Source organism: Chlorocebus sabaeus, chromosome 1, assembly GCF_047675955.1.
Source record: "Chlorocebus sabaeus isolate Y175 chromosome 1, mChlSab1.0.hap1, whole genome shotgun sequence".
In the NCBI taxonomy this organism is placed as follows: Eukaryota; Metazoa; Chordata; class Mammalia; order Primates; family Cercopithecidae; genus Chlorocebus; species Chlorocebus sabaeus.
Genome location: NC_132904.1, coordinates 94,985,298 through 95,010,875, shown reverse-complemented (window position 1 = coordinate 95,010,875; position 25,578 = coordinate 94,985,298).

Below are 25,578 nucleotides of genomic sequence, written 5' to 3'. Positions count from 1 at the left end.
AGGTTCTGTAGCAATCAGAGAAGCAGGGATTTTCCATGTAGTAGCTGCATTATTAGTTTTTAGATTTTCCACCAGATTATCTGCATCTAACTGGCCAATAAGAATAGATAGAGAGTGCAGAGTATAACCCCAAAGATTTTAGAAGCCAGGGCTGTGAGTGGTATAGAACACTTGTGTCCACGTATTAGTCTGTTCTCACACTGCTATAAAGAACTACCTGAGTGAGGTGGCTCACACCTGTAATCCCAGCACTTTGGAAGGTCAAGGCAGGTGGATCACCTAAGATCAGGAGTTTGAGTACTGATCAGCCTGAACAACATGGTGAAACCACATCTCTACTAAATACAAAAAATTAGCCAGGCATGGTGGCACATACTTATAATCCCAACTACTCAGAAGGCTGAGGCAGGAGAATCGTTTGAACCCAGGAGGTGGAGGCTGCAGTGAGCTGAGATTGAGCCATTGCACTCTAGTCTGTGGCACAAGAGTGAAACTCTTTCTCAATACAACAACAACAACAACAACAAAAAACTACCTGAGACTAGGTAATTTATATTAGAAAAAGAGGTTTAATTGACTCACGGTTCTGTAGTCTGTACAAGAAGCATGGCTGGCGAGGCCTCAGGAAACTTACAAATGTAGTGGAAGGGGAAAGGGATGCAGTCATGTCTTACATGGCAGTAGATGGAGGAAGAGAGAGAGAAGAGGAAGTGCTGCACACTTTTAAATAATCAGGTCTTGTGATAACTCACGCCCTATAAGAACAGCAAGGGACATATCTGCCTCCATGATCCAGTCACCTTACACCAGGCCCCTCCTCCAAGACTGGGGATTACAATTCAACATTAGATTTGGGTGGAGACACAAATCCAAACCATATCACTTAGTTTCATAGAAATGTCTTTGTTCATGTCTTTCTATTCTATCTCTTTTCAAAATGAAATTGAGGGACTTCTGCCTTAACCATGATTGTCCAGGAATTGCTCTCCCATTATAAACAACTAGAAAACTACAATCTACTGTTTTAATATATTGGACATCACAATACGCAACATAGGGATGTAGTCACTGAGGGAAAATAAACAAACAGTAAAAACTATGATTATCCAAGTTCATTGTCTGGACGCCATTTGCAAGCCACATGGCAAGAAGGAAAGCCATAAAGAGTCTAAAAGTCTCACTGAGTCTCCTTAGGAACCTACTGTTTCCTAAGGAGCCCAAGAAGCTACATTTTTTATGACACTACTGCAGAAGAGAGAACTACACAGAGAAAGCTCTAAAGATCTTCATGGAGGGTGAGGGAGTGATATTTCCTTCAAGGCTTTGTTTACGTACTGATCTGCTCATGTGTAAGAAAAAACTACATCGTATTGGGAGAGAACCACCGGAAAGCAATAGACTAAATAATTCTAGTCACTGATGCGTATCTGGAAGTATTTTATATTCACATCTAGCCAGACCGAAGAGACTTCATCATACATAGACAATGAGCAGATTCCTCAGAAAGGTCACACCATAGTATGGAGCTAAATTAAATATACAATAAACGCTGCTCTGGATCTACCCTAATCAAGTAAGTCTCAATTTTAGCCAACTAATTGCAATTAACTTCAGTGTGGGCCAGAACAAGTCCAACACTCTTTAAACAACTTCATTAAGACCCAGATCCCACTGATGAAGACATTAAAATATCCAATATTCAATCTGAGTATTTGAAAACAGCATAGCTCAGTGCAGGTTAGAGATTCATTAAATGTGGTAAATTGCCATTTTTTTTCCAGAAAATGTCGAAAACATGATTTAACATAAAATTTAATAAATTGTAATGCATATTATACTTTTTAGGTGAATACTTATAAGAATAAAATTTTACAAAACAAATTTAGGAGATATAAGAAAAAAATTAAAATTATGATAAACTGAAAGAAGACAAGAAAGAGGGATAAAAATTACAAACAAATGAACAAAAATGGAAAGCAAAAATGATTCTGATTTACACTGAATTAATGTTAGTAAATTCATTAAATGTATACAGTGTAAGATTTCCAAGTAATACGCAAAGTTTATCAGAACAGTTAAATAAAGCAAAATTTTCTGCTATACACAGGAGACAACTTTTAAATATAAGAATAGTAAATGTTTAAAAGATAGAAAAATATATCCCATACAAATAGCAAAAAAAAAAGCTAACATAGCTATATTAATACAAGCCACTATATATATATATATATATATATATATATATATATATAGACAAGAAGTATAGAACGGAGAAAAAAAGAATCTTAATGATAAGAGCATGTGATAAACAAAAAATATCTCTACCACAGTCTTGTGCCAAAATTCTATAGAAGTACAAATGATACAAAAATGGACAAGGGAAGTGCTGGGAAGGAAAGGGCGTGGTTCCTTTAAATGATATAGAAGTCGGGTAGGGCATGATCCCTGGCTAGGGCTCCACCCCCGGACCTGCGCCCATGAACCTAGGTGAGTACAGGCATTTTTGTTTTTCTGCCCAAATGTTGCATTTCCCAAGACCACCCTGGCCTGCCATGCCCCCATACTGTGCCTATAAAACCCCCTAGACTTTAACAGGTAGACACACAGGCGGCTGGACTTCAAGAGGAGCACATTAGCAGAGGCACACATGGGCAGTTGCATGTCAATAGGAGCACATCAGCAGGCACCAGCATTTTGGCAGGCCACCAACCGGCAGAACAACATGGAGTTTGGCTGAGACAGTCAGAGGAGAGCCTGGGCCACTGAGCAGCCCAACTCCAGGGGAAAACTATCTCCATTCTGGCTCCGCCATCTGCTGAGAGCTACTTCCACTCAATAAAACCTTGCACTCATTCTCCAAGCCCATGTGTGATCTGATTCTTTCGGTATACCAAGGCAAGAATCCCACGATACAGAAAGCCCTCTGTCCTTGCAATAAGACAGGGGTCTAATTGAGCTGAGAAACACAAGCCACCTGTGGATGGCTAAACTAAAACAGCACCCTGTAACATACGCCGACTTGGGCTTCAGTTTTAAACATTCACCCCTAGACACTGCCCTGGGCTTGGAACCCCATGGCCTGCTGGTCTGTATGCTCCCCTAGAGGTCTGAGCAGTGGGGCACTGAAGAAGTGAGTCACACCCTCATTGCATGCCCTGCTAGGGGGACACAGGAGCTTCTCCCATTCAACTGGGGGCTCACTTGGGATCCTGGAGGTTGAATGTGAGCCAATGCGAAACTGTTGGGTCTGCCTTTCTTCCAAAACCCTGCCACCTCGCTCTCTTTCCAGCAAGTAAGAGGCTCTGTTTTCCTTTCATCTTTTTTCTCTCTCTCTCATGGTTTGAAATGGCTCTTAACTTTTCCTTTATAATGTTATGAGTTTTGCTACAGGCTGCGGCAATGTTACTAAGTAAAATAAGCATTTGGCTCAGCTGCCAAAGTTGCAAATTAGACCAACTGTTCCCGGAGGTGCCACGTATGCCTCCACCTGGGCAGCCACCCGCACACACAGCTCAGGGCACCTCTCCTTATCCTTTCCCCTCCCAGATCAGGTGCCTAGGTGTGCCCACAGCAGGCAAAAGGCTGAGCCCAACAGCCACGAGAAAGACCGGAGAAAACCTGTGGCAGCTGGGACCCTACAGGCTGCTGCTTGCTGGTCACACCAACAGAACCTTTCCTCCCCTGGTCAAGGAATTCAACCTAGTCTCAACCAGGGGAAGAAGGATGGGAAAGTTATAAGGACCAGAGGGGCCCATTTGCACTAAGCAAGGGGTTCTTCCCACAGAATCTCTTCCCTTTTGCCCCATAAACTGTTTTTCTCTTTTTTTTTCCTTTTGTAAGTGAGAAGGCACCCCCTCAGCTCTGTTTCTGATAGAAAAGTTAACGAAGGAGAGACTCCTGCTGGCTGATAACTGCAAATTCAGCAGGGCTTATTTGGGACACTAAATGGATAACAAAAAGCCTCTGTAATACCTTTTCAGTCTCAAACTTGATTCCAACCTTCAGGCTGAGACCCTAGAAAAAAAGACCAGTTCTGAAGGATCCAAAGCCAGGCAACAGGCACAATGTAAACGGGAAGGACCAATTCCTGTTGACTGAACCTCACCCAACGGAAAAAGGCCATGCTTCATGGCATAAACAGGCCCAGGGTACTCAAAATTTGCTAACAGCAAGGAGAAAGGGAGGCATAGGTGAGGGTAGTTAATTCCTATTCTCCAGGTTTTCCTGGCTTCATGATTACATACCACATTGGTACCTATAGCCGACACTTGTCAAGGTTGCCGGGGCTCGGCAATCCAGATCTTTCCTAACAATGTAGGATTGATCCAGCCCTCCTGTTTGCCATCTCAGGGAAGGCTGCAAGGGGCAAGCCCAGGGAATTAAAAATAGGAATCCCAGAAGTACTCCCAGAGTGGGAGCCAGCTCCTTCAAGCCCTACTCCTCCAGGTCTACCACAACCTCCCTATACAGCTTCAGCCTCTCACTTGCCTGCTCCTAGAAATCCTTGCTCCAAACAAGTCCCAGTCTCACTCTTGCCCCTCCATCAGATGCTCATTGAATTTGGGCCCAGTAAGATTCAGGTCCCCTTCTCCGTACAGGACTTAAAGCAAATTTAGGGAGATCTTGGCAAGTTTTCAGATGACCCTGATAGATATACAGAGGTTTTCCAGCATTTCACCCAAATATTTGAACTCTTCTGGAGAGACATTATGTTACTTTTGAATCAGACCCTGACAGACACTAAGAATCAGTTCACTCTGCAAGCAGCAGAGAGATTTGGGGATGAGCTTTGTATCGCATATAGCGTGAGGAAAGGGGGTGAATATTATCCAACTGGAAGAGAAGCAGTACCAGGAAATGACTCCAAATTGGATCCCAGTGATGAGATGGAAGCCTGTTAGAGGAGACACTTTCAGGTGTGCATAATGGAGGGTTTATGTAGTACTAAAACCAAGTCTATCAATTATACTAACCTGTCGATGATTGACCAGGTATTTGATGAAAATCCCACTGCCTTTGTAAAAAGACTAAGAGAGGCCTTGGTAAAATACAACTCTCGATCTCCTGATTCAGTCAAGGAACAGCTAATCCTAAAGTTTATTACTCAGGCTGCTCCTGATATCAGGAGGAAGTTGCAGAAATGGGCCCTGGGACCAGATAGTACATGAGAGGACCCTCCTGAGAGTGGTACTTTGGTCTTTTATAATAGCGACAGGGAGGCCAAGGAAAGAAAGAGGAGATACAGGAAAGAAGCAAAAGCTTTAATGGTCACCATGCAAGCCCACAAAACCCAGAGTTCCCGAGGTACACCTGTTAACTGCTAAAATATGGCAAGAAGAGTTATCTCTCTTCTAAAGTTTATCCACTCCCATACAAGGTTTAATTTCTTTCACCAGGGTGAAACAGCTTGGGGTAGAATGTTGTTATTAGTATATTTCACTTTTTTTCTCTGTAATCTTTGCCACTACATTCTTGCTTTGTATAATACACATGTTTAACCCATGCATACTTAACCTTGTAAAACTTGTTTTTTTGTTTGTTTGTTTGTTTTTTCTCTCACGCCTAGAAGCCATTGGCTCCTCTTTGCATGGAATCCTTAGATAGACCTCTAGAAGGAATCTGACCACTGTTTTCCCCAAAACAATACCCCCTGTCAGCAGGAAGCAGCTAAGACCAGTTGTCATTCATATTTTAAAGACAGTTACATGTTCTTCTTCAGAGGGGGAAAATGATATGGAAGGGAGGAAGGGAAGTGCTGGGAAGGGAAGGGCATGGTCCCTTTAAATGATGCGGAAGGGGAGAAGGGCATGGTCCCTGGCTAGGGCTCTTCCCACTCCCCCTGTCTGGGGGCCTGTAACCATGGACCTAGGTGAGGACAGGAATTTTTGTTTACCACCCAAACGTTGCATTTCCCAAGACCACCCTGGCCTGCCAGACCCCCATCTATAGACCCCCAGCCTATAAAAACCCCAAGACCCTAGCAGGCAGACACACAGGCATCTGGACACCAAGAGGACCACATCAGCAGAGGAACCTACCCGAAGCTGGACTTTGAGAGGAACGCATCAATAGGCACCAGCATGCGGCAGGCCACTGACCGGCAGAAAGATACAGAGTTCAACCAGGGTAGTTGGAAGAGAACCCAGGCTGCCAAGCAGCCCAACTCCAGGGGAAAACCATCTTCCTTCTGGCTCCCCCATCTACTGAGAGCTGCTTCCATTCAATAAAACCTTGCACTCATTTTCCAAGCCCATATGTGATCCAATTCTTTCGGTACACCAAGGCAAGAACCCAGGGATACAGAAAGCTTTCTGTCCTTTAGGCAGAGGTCTAATTGAGCTGATTAACACAAGACACATGCCCACTGGAGTTTCAGCTGTAAATATTCACCCCAAGACACTGCCTTGGGGTCAGAGACCCATAGCCTGCCCATCTGTATGTTCCCTTAGAGGTTTGAGCATCAGCGCACTGAAGAAGCGAGTCACACCCCCATCGCATACCCTGCTAGGGGAAAAAGGGAACTGTTCCTATTTCACAGGGTAACCCTAGCAATACAAATCGAGATATATATAGCAAAATTCAACAGATTGAGCACTTGAAAGAGAAATCATCTACATTCATGGTTGTATATTTTTAACTTACATCTTTGAGTAGATGATAGAACAAAAGAAAGTAATTCATTAAGAATAAAGTAGATTTAGAAAACAAAATTAACAAATTTGACCTAATTGACTTTTTAATATATGTATCTATGTGTTTCTATAAAATGATATAATGTCCCACTAAACAAGTCAAGATTTTATATTTTTTTCAAGTGAACAGAGAATTATTACCAAAAGTGACTACAAATCTGCTCATAAAATGTGTCTTAAAAATGTAAAATAATTGAAATTTCACAGACTAGTATCTCTGAGTATGATAGAATTAAACTAGAAAATAACAACAAAATAAAACTCTCATATCATCCCAAACTTGCTAATTAGGTTACACATTCCTAAATAATTCACATGTCAAAGAAGAACTCTTGGGGAAAATAATTGAAACAAAATAATACTGAAAATATATCAAAACTTTGTGAGGTGGAAATTGAGTTTGGGAATGGCAGTGTAAATAAAATAAAGTCATTCTCCTTTGCTGATTACAACTAAAACCTCTAGGGAAGAAAGGAAAGGAAAGGCCGGGCTCGATGGCTCATGCCTGTAATGTAGCACTTTGGGAGGCCGGGAGGTGGAGGTTGCAGTGAGCAGAGATCGCGCCACTGCATTACAGCCTGGGTGACAGAGCAAGAGACTCCGGAAAGAAAGAGATAAAGAGAGAGATAGAGAAAGAGAGGGAGAGAAAAAGAGAGAGAAAGAAAAGGGAGGGAGGGATGGAGGGAGGGAGGGAGGGAGGAAGGAAGGAAGGAAGGAAGGAAGGAAGGAAGGAAGGAAGGAAGGAAGGCAGGCAGGCAGGCAGGCAAGAGAAAGAAAAGAAGAAAGGAAAGAAGGATGGAAGGAAGGAAAGAAAGGGAAAGAAAAGAAAGGAAAGAAGGAAGGAAGGAAGGAAGGAAGGAAGGAAGGAAGGAAGGAAGGAAGGAAGGAGGGAAGGAAAAATGGAAGATTGTGGACATCAACACTTGAGTTGGTAACAGAAAAATATCAGAAATATTGGATATCTGGGAAAAGTTTTTCAGAGAAATATATCAAAAAAATATTGAAAATAGTATAAGTAGAAAAGATTCAAGATCAAATAGTCACAATTGCTTAAAGCAAAAACTTAAATCACTATTTAAAACAAAAATCATAACACAGGCATGTAGGATTTAGATGTACACAAATACAATTCATCTGACAGTGATAAAATGAAAGATGATGAAGAAAGACTTAAATGGAAGTTTTCTACATTTTATGACAAGTGATGCAATATTAATATTTAGAAGACTGTGAAAAGATTAGGTATGATATTGTATTTCTTAGAGACAGCATTACAACCATATACAAAAAGTAGAAGTAGAATGATGAGACACTAGAATGGCTAAACTCCAGAATACTGACAATAACAATTGCTGATGAGCATGTGGAGCAGCAGAAACTCTCATTCATTGCTGGCTGAAATGCAAAATTAAAAAAAAAAAAAAAAGACAGTTTGGCAGTTTCACACAGAACAAAACATACTCTAACCATATGATCCAGTATTCATGTTCCTTGACATTTACTCAAAGGAGTTGAGTTCATATGTCCATATAAAACCAATACACAGATACTAATAGCCTGTTTTTCATAATTGCTAAAACTTGTAACCAAGATGTCCTTCCACAGGTGAATGAATAAATAAAATGTGCTACATCCAGACAACAAAATATTATTCAGTGCTACAAAAATGTGCTGTTATGACAAGGAAAGACAGGGTAGAAACTTAAATGCATATTACTAAGTAAAAGAGGACAATTTGAAAACCCTACATACTGTTCCAACTCTACAACATTCTGGAAAAGGCAAGAACAACATATTGCCTTCTGCTTTGAGTCCTGAGTGCATACTATTGTTTCTCTCTGAGACACTCTCTCTTACTCTTCACTTAGCTAATTCCTACATTTGTTTCTCATCAAAATTTAAATATTGTCACTCAGAGGAATCTCCCCTAATCCCCAGTGAAAATTAAGCAATGTTTTTATCCTTATCACAATTTTTGTTATACATGTATTTGTGTATTTATATTTGTCCAAGAATACATCATCAAACAGCTATACTTTTAAGTGCCTGTAAATTATAATCTTAATTCGTTATTTTTACATAAGCATAATATTTCCTTTAGTACCTAATAAATTGCACCAACAAAATTTAGCACTTTAACTCTTAAATTCTAATTTGTAAAAAGCTGTGGCCCATCGTACTTGCACCAAAAATATGCTCTTTAAGGTAAAATTTTATCCTTGTTATTTAGTCTTAATTATTTCGCTGTGAACCCTTTAACATATCAGTAAAACAATTGTATGGAACTACAGAAATCTTCCAAGTTTATTTACACATAAAATTATTCGACTGCTATTTTGGAAGCTTTTAATTTATTCATTTGAAAAGGAAATGAAAGATGAGGGGAGATATCTGAAATAGTTTCTGGGAGTATTAGAAAAACTGACACATAATTTATTCATTATTGTTATCTCTTACATACTCATTTATTTTTTTCCCAATTTTATCTTTTTTAGTCAATTGATTATCCCAAAATTTTAGATAAAATAGTGCTAAATGTAAAATAATATCCACAATATAAATTTTTCAACACTTTTGTTTCCTAACCACTCAACCACACCAACATATGTGCATGGATGCATGCCATGATTAATTTTATGTGTCATTCTGACTGGGCTAATGGATGCCCAGATAGCTGGTAAAACATTATTTTGGGGTGTGTCAATGAGGATGTTATCGGACGAGATTAGTACTTGAGTGGATTGAGTGAAGAAAGTCACTCAAAGTATGCATTTCCAATTCCTTGAGGGCCTGAATAGAACAAAGGGTGGAGAAAGGGCAAATTTGCTTCCTGTTTGTGCTTGAGAAATCCATCTTCTTTTGCCCATCCTTGCACATTACTGCTCCTGGTTCTCATATGTTCAGACTGACTGAGTCATGCTACTGGCTTTGCTCTGTCTTCAGATTACGTATCTCTCTATACCTATATCTATCCCTAAATCTACATATCTATATCTGTATCTATATATATATGTCATCTATCTATCTATCATCTATCATCTGTCTATATATAGGTTCTGTTTCTCTGGAAAATGTTGGCTAATTCAGTACATATATCACATATACCCTTCAATATACATATGCAAGCACACATATATATGCATGCACAGACTCACACGCACACACACACAGAGCCAAGCTTTTCATTCACAACATTAAAAAACGTTTTGAATAAAAAATTCTTAAGTAATTCAATTTAAGTATTTGCCAGAGGAATTTTTTTTTCAAATGTCAAAATATTGCAAAATCATAGACCTTAAGGATATAGGAAAATCAGAACAAAGCCCGCTATATTTGCTTTTATAATTCTACCTAGGAGAATCTAATAAACTCTACAATAAGAGCATATGTTACAAGCTAAAGCTAATATCTGACACCACAGAGATGCAACCAATGAAACACTACCTACATTTCAATGAAAAGACCTGTTCTGTCATCCATTTTATACAAAATTACTAACTGGCAGAAATTATGTACTTATGATGGATGCCAATACACTGGCAAAATACAGTGAGTATTTTAATCTCAAAACCACCAGATATTTTTTTACAGCTTGGTTTTGCCTTCTTTTAAGGATTCATTTTATCCTTGGTGATACAATGCTGTTTCAGCAAGAAGGATCACTTATCAGGCAAATTAAATTCCTACTCAATTTCCTTACAATAACTCAACAGCATGGAAATCAGCGCTTTGGGATTCAAGAAGAATTAATTACAAGTGAGAAAAAAGTTTTTTCTGTATATGTAACACATTTTGATGAATACTAAAATATTTGTAAATGGTTATAGGGTTCATTTCAGCTGTAATACACTTAAAAGTATATGAGGAGCAAACAAATGTCTCTCATTTCAATTATCAGTTACATATTGAATATTTTTCTACCAAGAAAAAATCAGGATCTACAAAATTATTTTAAGTTTTATTTTCTCTGTTGATGATTACTGGAGCAAACAAGCACACACAAATGTAGTATGTTGCTTATTTTTTTACATGACTATTTAAAATAATTGAGTCAATTATTGGGCATAAAAAAACAAGAAAATAGTTTTATGATAGCTACTTGAGTTAACAATTCACTGAAACAGATAATTGAGCACCAGTAATATACTAGGTCTGAAGCCTTGGATCCAGATTTAGATGCATAACCATAGAGTATGCAAGTGAAAGATTGTGCCCTCAAAAGATAATGTTTCTTAGGATGTCAGCTATAAGAAATGAAAATAAAACTCTCTTGATTCGGAGTTGGTAAGGTCTATCAAGCTATCAACTATCCATCTATCTAAAGTTAACCATAATATAAATGTCTTTCCTAGGTCCTTTAGAGTTAATATTGCTTTAAAGGAAATTTGAAAATTTACTGAAATCAGATTTTTTTTCTTGCTTTTATTCCCCTGGTTCAGTATAGTACAGCTTAGACAAAATAGAAAGATTCATATATTTGGGCTTATTCAGATTTCATCCTAAAATTAAATTACTTTAAATTATTGAATGTACTTTAAGCAGTACATTTGTAGGAATCCTCAATGCCCGGGTTCTTTAAAACTTTTATTCTGTTAAAGTTTTAGGAATATTCCTAGTTCCAACATAATATCTTACCATTTGTTTTCAAAATGCTTGTAAAATGTTAGTTTTACTTGGATTGTATAACTAAGCCATAATAGCATGATTTAATTTTACTTATAAGGAGAGCTGGGTTCCCAACTAAGTCCTAAGGAAACATAACACAGGATTGTTGTGGGGTAGGGACAGTAGTCTTGGTTCACATACCAGTTTATCCCTTTTACACCACGTTTTCAAAAATTTTTATGAATCGATGTTTCTTCATTTGTTATTTGCTTTAATGACCATTGCTAGAGACTTTAAATGTGTGTGTGCATGCGTGTGTGTGTGTGTGTGTGTGTGTGTGTGTATCTTCACCAGTTCGATTGGAGAGTGAGTCAGCAGAGGTCCTCACACTGTCATGCTAGAATCCTCCGAGTTCTTTATCAGAAGTAGTTTTTCCAACAAATAAGGTTTATTTTACTATGTATAGAAGGTAAAGCTTGCCACCATCAAGAGTTATACTCTCTTGTCTAGGAGTTTTACCGGTTTATATGTTCATAAATTCAAACAGCCTTTTTGTTTCAGTCTCATGTTACTTTTAAGACATGCTTCACTATTATGCTGAAAAGTCATATACTAGTAATGTAGCCTGTTCATTCAATTTTTTAGAAACCAAATGAAATACTGTTTTTTCATCTTTTTTATGTTGTTCTCAAGCTTTATTTTTTTCCAGACTATTTATCACCAACTATCATTTCCTTACCAGGATGTATGGAAGTAGATATAACTGACTTTATTTAGAAAATCTGCAGTAATTACTGTGGAAGATAATAGTAAACCTTGTTCAAGAACCAACAATGAGAAATATTTAGCACATGTAAATAGCACATGTAAAACTGAATACTTTAACAGGCATTTTCCTCTATAGTGAGAGTGCTGGAGTGTTAATATAACACTTGCCCCACAAATGCAATAAAGAATTATTGGTTTTTGAGTCTGCATTGAACACTTCAGACACTTCAGGCTCTTTGTGAAAAATTAAAAACAAAGGGGAAGTCTTGACTAATATAAATCTAAGCAGATTTCACCCAAATAAGATTACCTCAAGACATGTAATTATCAAACATTGCTCAGTTGCTGGATCTGTAATATACTTAAGTGAGAACAGCTTCAACAGAATGCAATTCCAACCAGTTTGAAACTCAGATAGTCCTTGGTGGCTCCATCTAATTCAGCTACTTACTTATCAGAAGGATTTTTTTTTACGATGAGATATTTAAGTAATATTTACATTGACTATTGAACATTATCCTCCGTAGTTCATCAAAAGAGGAGATGGCTCAGCTTGATTTCTTAAGTTGTAGTCACCCTAGAATTTTGATATGTCATAAACCATGTGAAATGGACATTCAGAGGGACAATTTACTTAAGTTACTGTAAAACTTGATAAAGAAATTCATCAAAGAGATGAAAAGTGTGGATTTATGTCGTGCAAACCATAAAATAAAACACAATATTATAGATCTCTTCCATTGTGCCAGGTATAGTGAAGTACTATATTTTTATTGTACATTTAACAATAAAACAAAGATGATAAGATTAAATAAAAACAAATACGTAATGAATTGATAGAACTGTTAGCTTATTTGCACAATGAAGGAATAATGTAGGATAAAAAAGCAGTGATTTTAGAAAAAATGGTCAGAGAAGTATTTTCTGAAGCAGTAGCATATAAACAATGACTTAAATTAAGTGAGGATGCTATAATGAAAATGTCTTACAGACTATTATACTAAGCAAAGAGAACGGTATCATTAAGCTGTTGCTATGTAACAAAGCCACCCCAGAACTCATTGACTCAAAACAATTGGCATTTGTTTAGTTCATGAGTTCATGGGTCTTTGGATCATTCTTTTAGTCTAGGCCAACTTTGGATGACACTATCTAGGTTGGTTCAGCTATATACCTGTTTCAGCTGCCAGGTAGATAGGAGTTGACTAATCTAGGATTGCCTTGGCAAGAATATATCAACTCTACTCCACCTCCAGCTCCCTCATTCTTTATCATACTAGCTCATTATTGGGGTTCAAGAAAGAGAGGAAGGTACTCAAAGGTTCTTGAGGCCTAGATTTTTAACTAATCCTCCATCACGTTTGTTACATTCTTTTGGCCTAGGAAAATCACGTCAGCCTAAAGTCATGGGCTGAAAGGAAGAGACTATGTTTTGCTGGAATGAGTGGTAGAATCATTTTACAAAGGGTATGGATACAGATAGGAGTTAAGAATTATCGTTATTTTTATAATCAATCTATTTTTTTTTTTTTAAACTACCTGAAAAGTTATTGAGTAAAAAATACAATTCACATGTCCAGAAACTATCAATGAGATAACTGTGACTAGAATACAGTGATCAAAGTGGATTAAGGCATAAGTTCAGAGAGGATACCAGAGGATGTAAAGTCTCTTGTAATCAGTTTAGATTTTATTACAAGTGTTACAGGAGACTGTTGAAAGTTGAGAGTAGGGGATTAACCTGATTTGATTTACATTTTTTAACTTGCATTTTTGAAATATCATTATTGCTCTTATTTGAAAAATTTGCTGTAAGGGCCTGGAGTGGAAGCAGTGAAACTAGTTGAGAAGTGATCACATAGTATAGATAAGAGATTAGAGAAGATTGGTAACAATGGATGATGCAAAGAGAACTCATGTTGGGGGATAAATTTTACATGTGGATGTGAAAGACAATGTGAAAGAAAAATCAGTCAGGAATCACTAGTTTATAGTAATTACCTCTGCTCATCACTTGTTCCTTCTTTAAATCACTTTGCTCACTGGCTTTTGTTATAACACAAGTTCCCCTTTATTTGTTCATTTGCTTTTTTTTTTCTCATTCTTTTTGTTTCACTAGCTGCTCTGTTTCAGCCACTTTGCCAACGGCTACTTATCCCATTACTCCTTAAATGTTTAATTTCCACAAGATATGTCCTAGATTATTTTATTATCTACAACTAATATCGTTTCCCAGATTACCATACCATTTTTATAGGTTTGTTGTTAATCTCTTTTATTTTATATTTACACTAGCCCTGACATTTCCTCACACTGTCAAAAAAAAAAAAATACAAAAGAATCCTAAGCCTATTTTATATCCTCATTTAGTTGCCTTATAAGCCCTTTAAAACTAATGTGAACAGAACTACATTCATTTATTCTCCCTACAGACCTGATTCTTTTCATTTATCCTGTGTACTACCTTAATCAATATATTTTCTTACACCAGAAATCTGAAAGTAATAATTAATCTCTTTATCTTTTACGTTTGAGTCCACAGCGAATCAACTCCATATTACGTTCATACTATGCCACAAAATCTCTATAATCCATTCATTTTTCTCCATTTATACTTTTACATTTGATACTCTTCAGCAATCACCAGTAATACAGCACTAATTTCTTTACAAATTATTCTTAATTCCACTATATTCTATACACTGTGGCAGGAATAATTTTACCATTACAAATTACCTAAGTCAATCCCATGATCAACATATGATGTATTATTATATACATAGATTATATGTAATGGGTAATCAATGTATTAAACAAAATCTCATTCTTTAAGAATAGACACCATAGTCTACAAGAACAGCTTCACAGTTTCAATGTGATCTATAATTTCTTTCACAGCCTTATAATATGCCATGCTTCTCATTAGTCTGTATTCTTCACACCATTATACTTTCATTTTCTTAGTTTTGTTTAGATCATGTGTATCTCCACCTCTAGGTTTTGTTATGTTTTCTTCTCACTATATGAATTAGTATTTTTCATATTTCCCATCCCCTAGCTCCATGCAAATACATAATGCATACAACTAACTTCTATTAACTGGTAAAAACTATTTAGCATAAATTAAGTGGTAGAAATGTGAAATCTTGACACACAGAAAAATACAGCATATTATAACACTGTAATTGTAGTGTGTAAACTACTAATATCTTGAGTAGGATAACAAAAAGAGAAACCTATTAAAACTAATACCTATGACAACTTTTAAGACATAGACAGTATAATAACATTTAAATAGAAACAAAGACAGTTTAAAAGCGGAGGAAGATGAAGTTAAAATGTAGTTTCTATTAGTTTTTCCTTCTTGTTTGTTTGTTAATTTTTGCATCAGAGTTTGTTATCAGTTTAAAATAATGGATTATAAATGGTATTTGCAAGCCTTGTGGTAACCTCAAATTAAAAAAATAAAAACCTATAACAGATACACAAAAGCGAAAAAGCAAGAAATTCAATAATACCATCAGAGAAAATCACTTTCCTAAAAAGGAATATAGGAAAGAAGGAAGAAAGAGAAGACCACAAAACAACCAGAAAACAAATAACACAACAGCAGGAGTAAGTCCTTATTATCAATAATATCATTGAAGGAAAATGTGCTGAACTCTTTAATCAAAATATACAGAGGGGCTGGATGAATAAAAAAGCAAGACCCATCTGCTCCCTTCAAGAGCACACTTCACAAATAAAGACACACACAGACTGAACATAAAAGGATGGAAAATATGCTCCATGCAAATGGAAACTACAAAAGGAAGGAGTATGTATATGTGTGTGTGTGTGTGTGTGTGTGTATCAAATAAAATAGATTTCAAGAAGAAAACTATAAAAAGTGACAAGGAGGATCATTATATAATGATAAAGGAGTCAATTCAACAAGAACATATAACAATTGTAAATATATATGCACCCAACAATGCAATACCCATGTATACAAAAAGCAAATATTATTAGAGCTAAAGAGAGCGAGAGACTCACATACAATCATAGCCAGAGTTTCCAATGCGGCACTTTCAGCATTGGAAAGATCATCCAGATAGAAAATCAACAAAGAAATATTGAACTTAATCTGCAATATAGATGAAAAGGACTTAAGCTATTTACAGAAGATCTTATCCACTGGCTGCTGAATGTGTACCCTTCTCCTCAGCACATGGATTGTTCTTAAGGAGAGACCTTATGTTATGCCACATAAAAGTTTTGAAAAATTCAAAAAATTTGAAAACATGTCACATATCTCCTCTGATCATAATGTAAGATAACTAGAACTCAATAACAAAGAATTTTAAAACTATACAGATTCATGGAAATTAAACAATATGCTCCGGAATCATCAGTGGATAAAGGAAATAAGAAGAAAAGAAAATTATTTTTTGAAACATATAAAAATGGCAACACAGCATACCAAAGACTACATGATACGGCAAAAGCAGTACCAAGAGGAAAGTTTATGGCAATAAGCACTTACAACAAAGTAGAAAAACTTTAAATAAACAACTTAATTATGCATTTTAACAACTAAAAAAGCAAGAGCAAATGAAATACAAAATTAGTAGAAGAAAAAATAATAAAGATCAGAGAAAAATAAATAAAATTAATATATGTATAAAAGATCAACAGATGAAAAGTTCATTTATTTGAAAAGATAAATAAAATAAACAAAATTTTAGCAGACTGAGAAAAGAGAGAAGACCCAAATACATACAATCAGAAGTGAAAAAAGATACATGACAATTGATACTACATAAATTCAAAGGAATATTAGAGACTACTATGAGCAATTATATGCCACTAAATTGAAAAACCTATAAGAAATGAATGAATTCCATGGTACATACAACCTACCAATATTGAACCATTAAGAAATCTAAAACCTGAATGGACCAAGCAAAGTGATTGAAGATTATAATAAAAAGGCTCCCAACAAAAATAGCCAGAATTTGATGACTTCCAGGCTACCAAACACTAACAGAAATATATATCCATCCGATTCAAACTATTCCAACACACAGAGGAGGAGGGAATATTTCCAAAATCATTCTATGAGGCCAGTATTGCCCTGATACCAAAACCAGAAAAAGACATACCAAAAAAACAAAACTACAGACCAATATTTCTAAGGAAGATTGTGGTAAAAATTTTCAACAAAAAACTAGCAAACTGAATTCATCAACACATTAAAAAAATCATTAATCATGACTAAATGGTATTCATCCCAGGGATGCAAGGATGTTTCTGCAAATCAATCAATGTGATACATCATATCGAAAGAATGAAGAACAAAAATTATATGATCATTTCGATTGATGCTGAAGAAGCATTTGATAAAACTAAACATTTCTTCATAATAAAAACCCTCAAAAAAAAAAAAAAAACTGGGTATAGAAGGAACATACCTCAACAAAATCAAAGGCATATATGTCAGACTCAGAACTAGTATCATACTGAATGAGGAAAAACCAATGAAAGCCTTTCTTCCAAGATCTAGAACAAAAAAGGATGCCCACTTTTATATTATTCAACTTAGTGCTGGAAGTCCTAGGTAAAGCAATGAGACAAGAGAAATAAATAAACAGCATCCAAAGTGGAAAGGAAGCCAAATTATCCTATTTGCAGATAATACAATTTTAAATTTGGAAAAATCTAATGACTCCACTAAAAAACTATTAGAACTGATAAACAAATTTAGTAAAGTGGAATAAAAAATCATTATACAAAAATCAGTAGTGTTTCTATATGCCAACAACAAACAATCTTTAAAAAATCAAGAAAGTAATCCCATTTACAATAGCTGCAGTTAAAATAAAAGTCCAAGGAATAAACTTAATCAAAGAAGTGAAAGAGCCCTACAATAAAAACTAAAAAAAGGTAAATTCATAAAGTTGAAAAGGACACAAAAAGTGAAAAAATATTTCAAGTTCATGAATTGGAAAACTCAATATTGTTAAAATGCCCATACTACTGAAAGCAATTGACAGATTCAATGCACTCTCTTTAAAAATACTAATGACATTCTTCAAAGAAATAGGAAAAAAACTCCTAAAATTTATATGGAAACGAAAAAGGCTTGGAATAGCTGAAGCTATTCTGAACAAAATGAACAAAACTGGAGAAATTACATTTCTTGCCTTTAAATTATATTACACAGCTATAGTAAACAAAACAGCATTGTACTGGCATAGAAACTGATACATACAATAGAATAGTGAACTCAGAAATAAATCTATGCATCTACAGTGAACTCATTTTCAACAAAGGTGCCAAAAGTATACATTGGCAAACAGTGTCTTCAATAAATGGTGCTGGGGAAATTGGGTATACATATGTGGAAGAATAAAACTAGGCCCTTATCTCTCACCACATTCACAAATCGAATCAAAATGGATTGAAGACTAAGACCTCAAACTATGAAACTACTACAAGTAAACATCAAGGAAACTCTTCAGGGTATTGGTCTGGGAACAGATTTTTTGAGCAATACCTCAAAAGCAGAGGCAACCAAATGAAAATGGACAAATGAGATCACATAAAATTAAAAAGCTCTGCACAGAAAAGGAAGCAATTAACAAAGTGAAGAGACAATACACGGAATGGAAGAAAATATTTGCAAGCTGTCTATCTAAGAGATTAATAAGCAGAATATATAAGGAACTCAACTCAATAGAGAAACATCTAATAATCTGAATAAAAAATAGGCAAATGAGGCCGGGCTTGGTGGTTCATGCCTATAATCCCAGCATTTTGTTAGGCCAAGGCGAGCAGATCACGAGGTCAGGAGATCGAGACCATCCTGGCCAACATGGTGAAACCATGTCTGTAGTAAAAATACAAAAATTAGCTGGGCATGGTGGCACACATCTGTAGTTCCAGCTACTCGGGAGACTGAGGCAGGAGAATCACTTGAACTCGGGAGGCAGAGGTTGCAGTGAGCCGAGATCATGCCACTGACTCCAGCCTGGTGACAGAGAGAGACTCCGTCTAAAAAAAAAAAAAGCAAATTTATAAGCATTCTGAATAGGCATTTCTGAAAAGAAGACATACAAACAGCAACCAGACATATGAAAAGGTGGCCAATATTACTCATCCTCAGAGGAATGCAAATCAAAATTACAATGAAATATCATCTCACTCCAGTTAAAACGGCTCTTATCCTAAGATAGGCAATAATGAATATTGGTAAGAGTGTGGAGAAAAGGGAACCCTCATACACTGTTGGTGGGAATGTAAATTACTACAGCCACTATGGAGAACATTATGGAAGTTTCTCAAAAAACTAAAAATAAAACTAAGATACAGTCCAGCAGCCCACTGCTAGTTATATACCCAGAATAAAGAAATTCAGTATATCCTTTGCTGTATTCCCATGTTTATTGCAGAACTATTCATGGAAGCCAATATTTGGAATAAACCTAAGTGTCCATCAACTGATGCACGTATTATGAAAATATGGTATGTATACACAGCAGAGTTCTATGCAGCCCCCCCAAAAAACAAAAATGAGATCCTGTCATTTACAACATAGGTATGGAGCACCCTATCTTAAGTGAAATAAGTCAGGCACTGAAAAACAAACTTTGCATGTTCTCAGTCATGTGCAGGAACTAAAAATTAAAACATTTGAATTCAAGACCATAGAGAATTAAAAAAGGATAGTGAGAAGGCTAGTGGGAAGGGGGCAAGAGGTGGTGATGATTAATGTGTACAAGAATATAATTAGATAGAATGAATAAGATCTAGTACTTGATAGCACAACAAGGTGACCACAGTCAACAATGATTTATTACAGGGTTAAAAATAATTAAAAGTACAACTGAAATGTTCATAACACAAAGAAATGAAAGTTGCTTGAGGTGATGGATACGCCAGTTACTCTGATATAATTATTATACATTGATGCCTGTATTAAAGTATATCATGTACCCCATAAATATATATGCCTACTATGTACCCATAAAGAAAGAACCAAAAACACAAAATAACCAGATTATTATTTGGTTCAGAGAACATTATTGGTTGGAAAATACTTCAACAGATGGTAATTTGAAAGGCTTTAATGGGTTGAATAGGTAGTTTAGAGAGCTTTTTGAAAACAGACAAAGCAAAAATATTTAACATTGATTAAGTCATCTTTCATGATACTATGATCACATAATTGCTAATATATGTAGGTATAATAAAACATTAATATTCAAATAATAATAAATAAAAAGTGGTAGACAAGTTCTATTTCTGAGAAAGATACAGCAAATCCTAGCAGCCTATCTAAAAAAAAAAAAAAAAAATCTTTAAAGACATTAGAGAGCTGTGAAAAAAAATGAGGAAAAGAAGTAAATTTAATGAAGAAAATGACTGTTCTGAGATAAGCTTTTTAGTGCAAGCCACTTTTCCTTATGGACACTGTCTTTTGTCTCTGCAGGCTTGGGAGAGGATTTGTCTAGAAAGGTTAAATAGAAATCATTAGCATGAGCAGTTTTCTCCACTGAATATCTGCTATGTGTAAGTGCTTCATAGGAAATAAGTGGGCTCAGTCAAGAGATTCTACAGGAAGAGTGAAATATCCTTTAGGTTCGTATGCATCAAAAATAGCACATACATACATGTTTTTTATCGAAACTTAAAAACATTTAAAAATATATAGGACAGTCGGGAGCAGTGGCTCATGCCTGTAATCCCAGCACTTTGGGAGGCTGAGGCAGGCGGATCACCTGACAGGCTAGTTTGACAGACCAGCCTGTCAAACATGGAGAAACCCCATCTCTACTAAAAGTGCAAAATTAGCTGGGTGTGGTGGCGCATGCCTTTAATCCCTGCTATTTGGGAGGCTGAGGCAGGAGAATAGCTTGAACCTGGAAAGTGGAGGTTGCAGTGAGCCAAGATTGCACCATTAAACTCCAGCTGGGCAACAAGAGCAAAATATCATCTCAAAAAAAAAAAATATATATATATATATATATATATATATATTTGTATACACACATACATGACAATATCTTAAATAATTTTGAGTAAGTACAATTTCTAAATATTTTAGTGAATTAAAAGTTAGGTGTGGGAATAAATATAATGAATCTTTATCTACAAATATTATTAAAAATAGTTTTCATATCTAGAGAAAAAATGTTTAGTTTTAAATTCTGTATCCAGTCAAAATTTATTGAATGAAGACATTTTAAGATCTACAAGAACTCAGAAAATTTGTTAACAGAAGCCTCCTAGATCATAAGTAAAAGATGTATTCTTGTAAAGACAAAATTAAACCCAAAAGAAATTTGTTAGAGCAAAAGCAAAACTCAGAAGAGGTTAAATTTCCATATGTGAAGGAATAAAGAAGTCGGCAATCCTATCACACACAAAAAAGGGGGTGGGGAAGGAGAGAAAAACATACACACAAAAGAAAACAGAAGTGTAAAATGGAACAGAATTTCTGATAACAACAATTTCAAGTTTCTAGAAATTAATGAAAGGCATACAATAAACTTAGAAGTATTTTTAAACAAACTGGTAATTCTTAGGGTAAGAGAAAATGGGAATCTGCTCATTCATTGCTTGGGCTTGTTACTATTCTTGATCCTTACACCAAATTGTGAAGAACTACAGTTTTACCAGAGCAGATTTGGCTGCAAAAGCAAGCAGCTGTGCCGGCAGAGTGTGCAGATTCAATTTGGCATGAAGGTTGTAGGCAAAAGCCCAAGGTTTAGTCAAGTAAAAGTGGTAGAAAGTATATGGGGAAAACACCTTGCTTCTAGTATCCAGAGTTATGACCTTGATTAGAATAAATAGTGGACCAACCCGGAATAGACAGAGATCCTGGAAAAAAAGAAAGAGCCATAGTGTATCAGATTGAATTGTATCCTCCCAAAATTTATATTTTAAAGTCCTGACTTTTAATACATCTCAGAATGTGATTGTATTTGAATATACGGTCTTTAAAGAGATGATCACTGTTAAATAAGGTCATATAGGTGGGCTGTGATCTAATAACATTAATGTCCATATAAAGGAGAGAGAGACATAGAGGATGTGTTCACACAGAGAAAGGGCCATGTGACCACACAGCAAGAAGGCAGCCACCTGCAAGCCAAGAAGAAAGGCCTCAGGAGGCAATAAACAAACAAACATAACAATACTTTGACTTTGGACTTCTAGCCCCCAGAACTGTGAGAAAATAAATATCTGATCTTTAAGCCACTCGGTATGTTATTTCTCTATGGTAGCTCTAAAAATCTAATATATACTGAATTAAATAAGCTCTAAGACATCTTTGGTTTTTTGAAAACTATACTGCTACAAAGGGAAGACACTAAAGAGAACAGTGAACACTGAAGTCAAATAAGTTTTAAAGAACTGGATGAATTTTGAATGTTTCTCAACCCACATATATATCAATCAGCATTGGATAGAAGCCTCTCAGCTTTGATGAGCTTGAACAAAACTTCAGCTCAAAGCATTAGCTGACAACTAAGTAATGTGATATATCGGGTGCTGCTTCACAAGTTGGCCTAAGAGATAAAAATAAAAAGCAATAATAATAATAAATAGCAGGGGCTATCTTTTTTGGAGAGGAGGAAGATTTTGCAGTTTAAGTCCAGGCAAATTACTTAAGAAATAAAAATAACTGAAAAAACAATTTAAAATATGGAGTTGCTTTAATGGATTATCTAAAATGTCCATTTTATGGGAAATGGGCAGTATGGTTGAATAGGAGGTTTTAGTCTCATATCTCAAAGGAAACATCAATTTTGACAACCAGCCATTGAGAAGAATAACTTTGTGGACTCTGGGTTCTAGCTTAGAGGTTTTAAGCACCACATTGGAATCAAAAATCTGAGTAAATACATAACAAAGGTACTAATTAACAGAGCACTTTCATTTTACTCACATTACTCCTCCCTCAAGGTGGTAGAGTTTGATACTGAGAGAGACCCCTTTGGCCTGCAATTTCTCCCACAGGGAAAGGTGAGTGCAAAATAAGCACCCAGCTCACCCAGTTTTTTGGGAAACCGTCCAGGAGGCCCACTTCTGTCTCGTCCCCACATGGAACACTGAGAGAATCAGCAAAGTTGAATGTCTAAGGGATGGCAATTTCCTGAGGTTAGGAAGTACCTAACCTGTGGGTGGGAGTACACAGCAGGCAGTGTGCAGTTGTAAACAGCAGGCCATAGATTCTGCTAACTGGGTCACAGGCACCAAGAGGTATCACCTACAGTGGACTGTTCTCCACATATTCCTATGTACAACCTATATGAAATTCCACAGATAGCACATAAATATCAGGAGCAGAAAGGAGAAGATTCACCACCGTAAACATTTCGGGGCACTGACTCAGGAAAAATAAATGGAAGACTGACAGCACTGGGCCTAATTTTGTGTTCTAGAGAGTCACACAATCCTAAAACTTTCCCCTAGAACCCTAGAAGAAAACAAGAAAAGTAGAGTGGGTGCAACCATAGAAAAGATCTAAAAGACCTTAAGAATCTCTTGCTGGGATCACTAGTGAAGACTTTTCTCTCTCAAAGCCAGTCAGTAAAATATGGAGGATGTGACTGCTTTTTCAAATACAAAGACAGAAATAAAAGGAACATGAAGTATCAAGAAAATATTACACCAACAAATGAACAAGATAAAGCTCCAGTGGTTGGTTTCAAATAAGTGGGAGTCTACAAATTGCCTGAACACGAATTTAAAATAGTAGTCTTAAGGAAACTCATATAGACAACTGAATATATCAGAAAAAAAGGAGATAAAAAGAGATGCTCAATGAAGAGATAGAAACCATAAGGAAAAAATGAAACATTTATTCTATAGATAAGGAATATAATGTTTCAACAGAAAATTTAATAGAGAGCTTCAACATTAGATTTGACCAAGCAAAAGTAAAACATCAGAGACAGACTGTGTGAAATAAACCAGGGAGAGGAACCAAAAGAGACTAAAAACAGTGAAGCAAACATGCAGGAATGATGAGATAATATCAAGCAAACCAATATGTGCATTATGTGAATCTCAGAAGGAACAGAGACAGTCAAAGGGCAAGAACGCTTACGTAAAGAAATACATAAGGCAGAAAACTTTCCAAATATGAGAAAAGATATGAATATATAGTTACATAAAGCTTGTAAGTTTCAAATGGTCAAACTAAAAGTGGCTTTCACTAAGACACATTATAATCAAATTATCAAAGTCAAAGAGAATTTTGAGAGCAGCAATTGAACAGTGATCATCATATAAAAGTGAACCCATGTGGCCAGGTGCAGTGGCTCACGCCTGTAATCCCAGCATTTCGGGAGGCCGAGGGGTGTATCACAAGGTCAGGAGTTCAACACCAGCCTGGCCAACATGGTGAAACTCTGTCTTTACTAAAAATACAAAAATTAGCTGGGCATGGTGGTACGTGCCTGTAATCCCAGCTACTCAGGAGGCTGAGGCAGGAGATTTGCTTGAACTGGGATCTGGGAGATTGATGTAGCAGTGAGTGAGATCATGCCACTGCACTCCACTGTTCCCCAGCCTGGGCTACCGAGCGAGACTCTGTCGCTCAAAAAAAAAAAAAAAAAAAAAAAAAAAAAAGTAAACCCATGCAACAAAAACTTTGCAGGCCAGGAGAAAATGAAATGCTTCATTCAAAGTTCTGTAAAACCAAGAATACAAAAAACAAAATTGTCAAACAAGAACACTATACCCAGCAGAGCTGTTTTTCAGAAATGAAAGAAAAAAATATTCCAAGGCAAACAAAAGATGAGGCAATTTATCACTACTAGATCTACCTTACAAGAAATAAGGAAGACAATTCTTCAAGTAGAAACCAAAGGACACTGATTATAAATAAAGATATATGATGAGCTGGGCATGGTGGCTCATGCCTGTAATCCCAGCACTTTGGGAAGCCAAGGTGGGTGGATCACCTGAGATCAGGAGTTTGAGACTAGCCTGGCCAATATGGTAAAACCCAGTCTCCACAAAAAATACAAAACTTAGCCAGGCATAGTGGCACACACTTGTAATCCCAGCTACTCAGGAGGCTGAGGCAGGAGAATTGCTTGAACCCAGGAAGCAGAGGTTGCAGTGAGCTGTGATCATGCCATTGCACTCCAGCCTGGGCAACAAGAGTGAAACTCTGTCTCAAAAAAGAGAGAGAGAAAGAGAGAGAGAGAGAGACTCACTGATAAAGTGAGAAAAAAACTCACTGATAAAGGTAAATACATAATTAAATTTAGAATATTTGAAGGGACTCATGCAGGTAGGTTCTCAAGTGATGCTCTTTTATCCAGGCCTCTGACGGCTGCTGGGAAGAGTAGCTACTAGCTAATTTGATAGTTTCATTAAAAACAAAAATCAGTAAGAAAACATTGGGCTTAAACAACACTTTAAATCAAATGGACCTAAAAAACATACATAGAACAATCCACCCAACAGCAGCAGAATACAGATTCTTCTCAAGCACACATGGAACATTCTC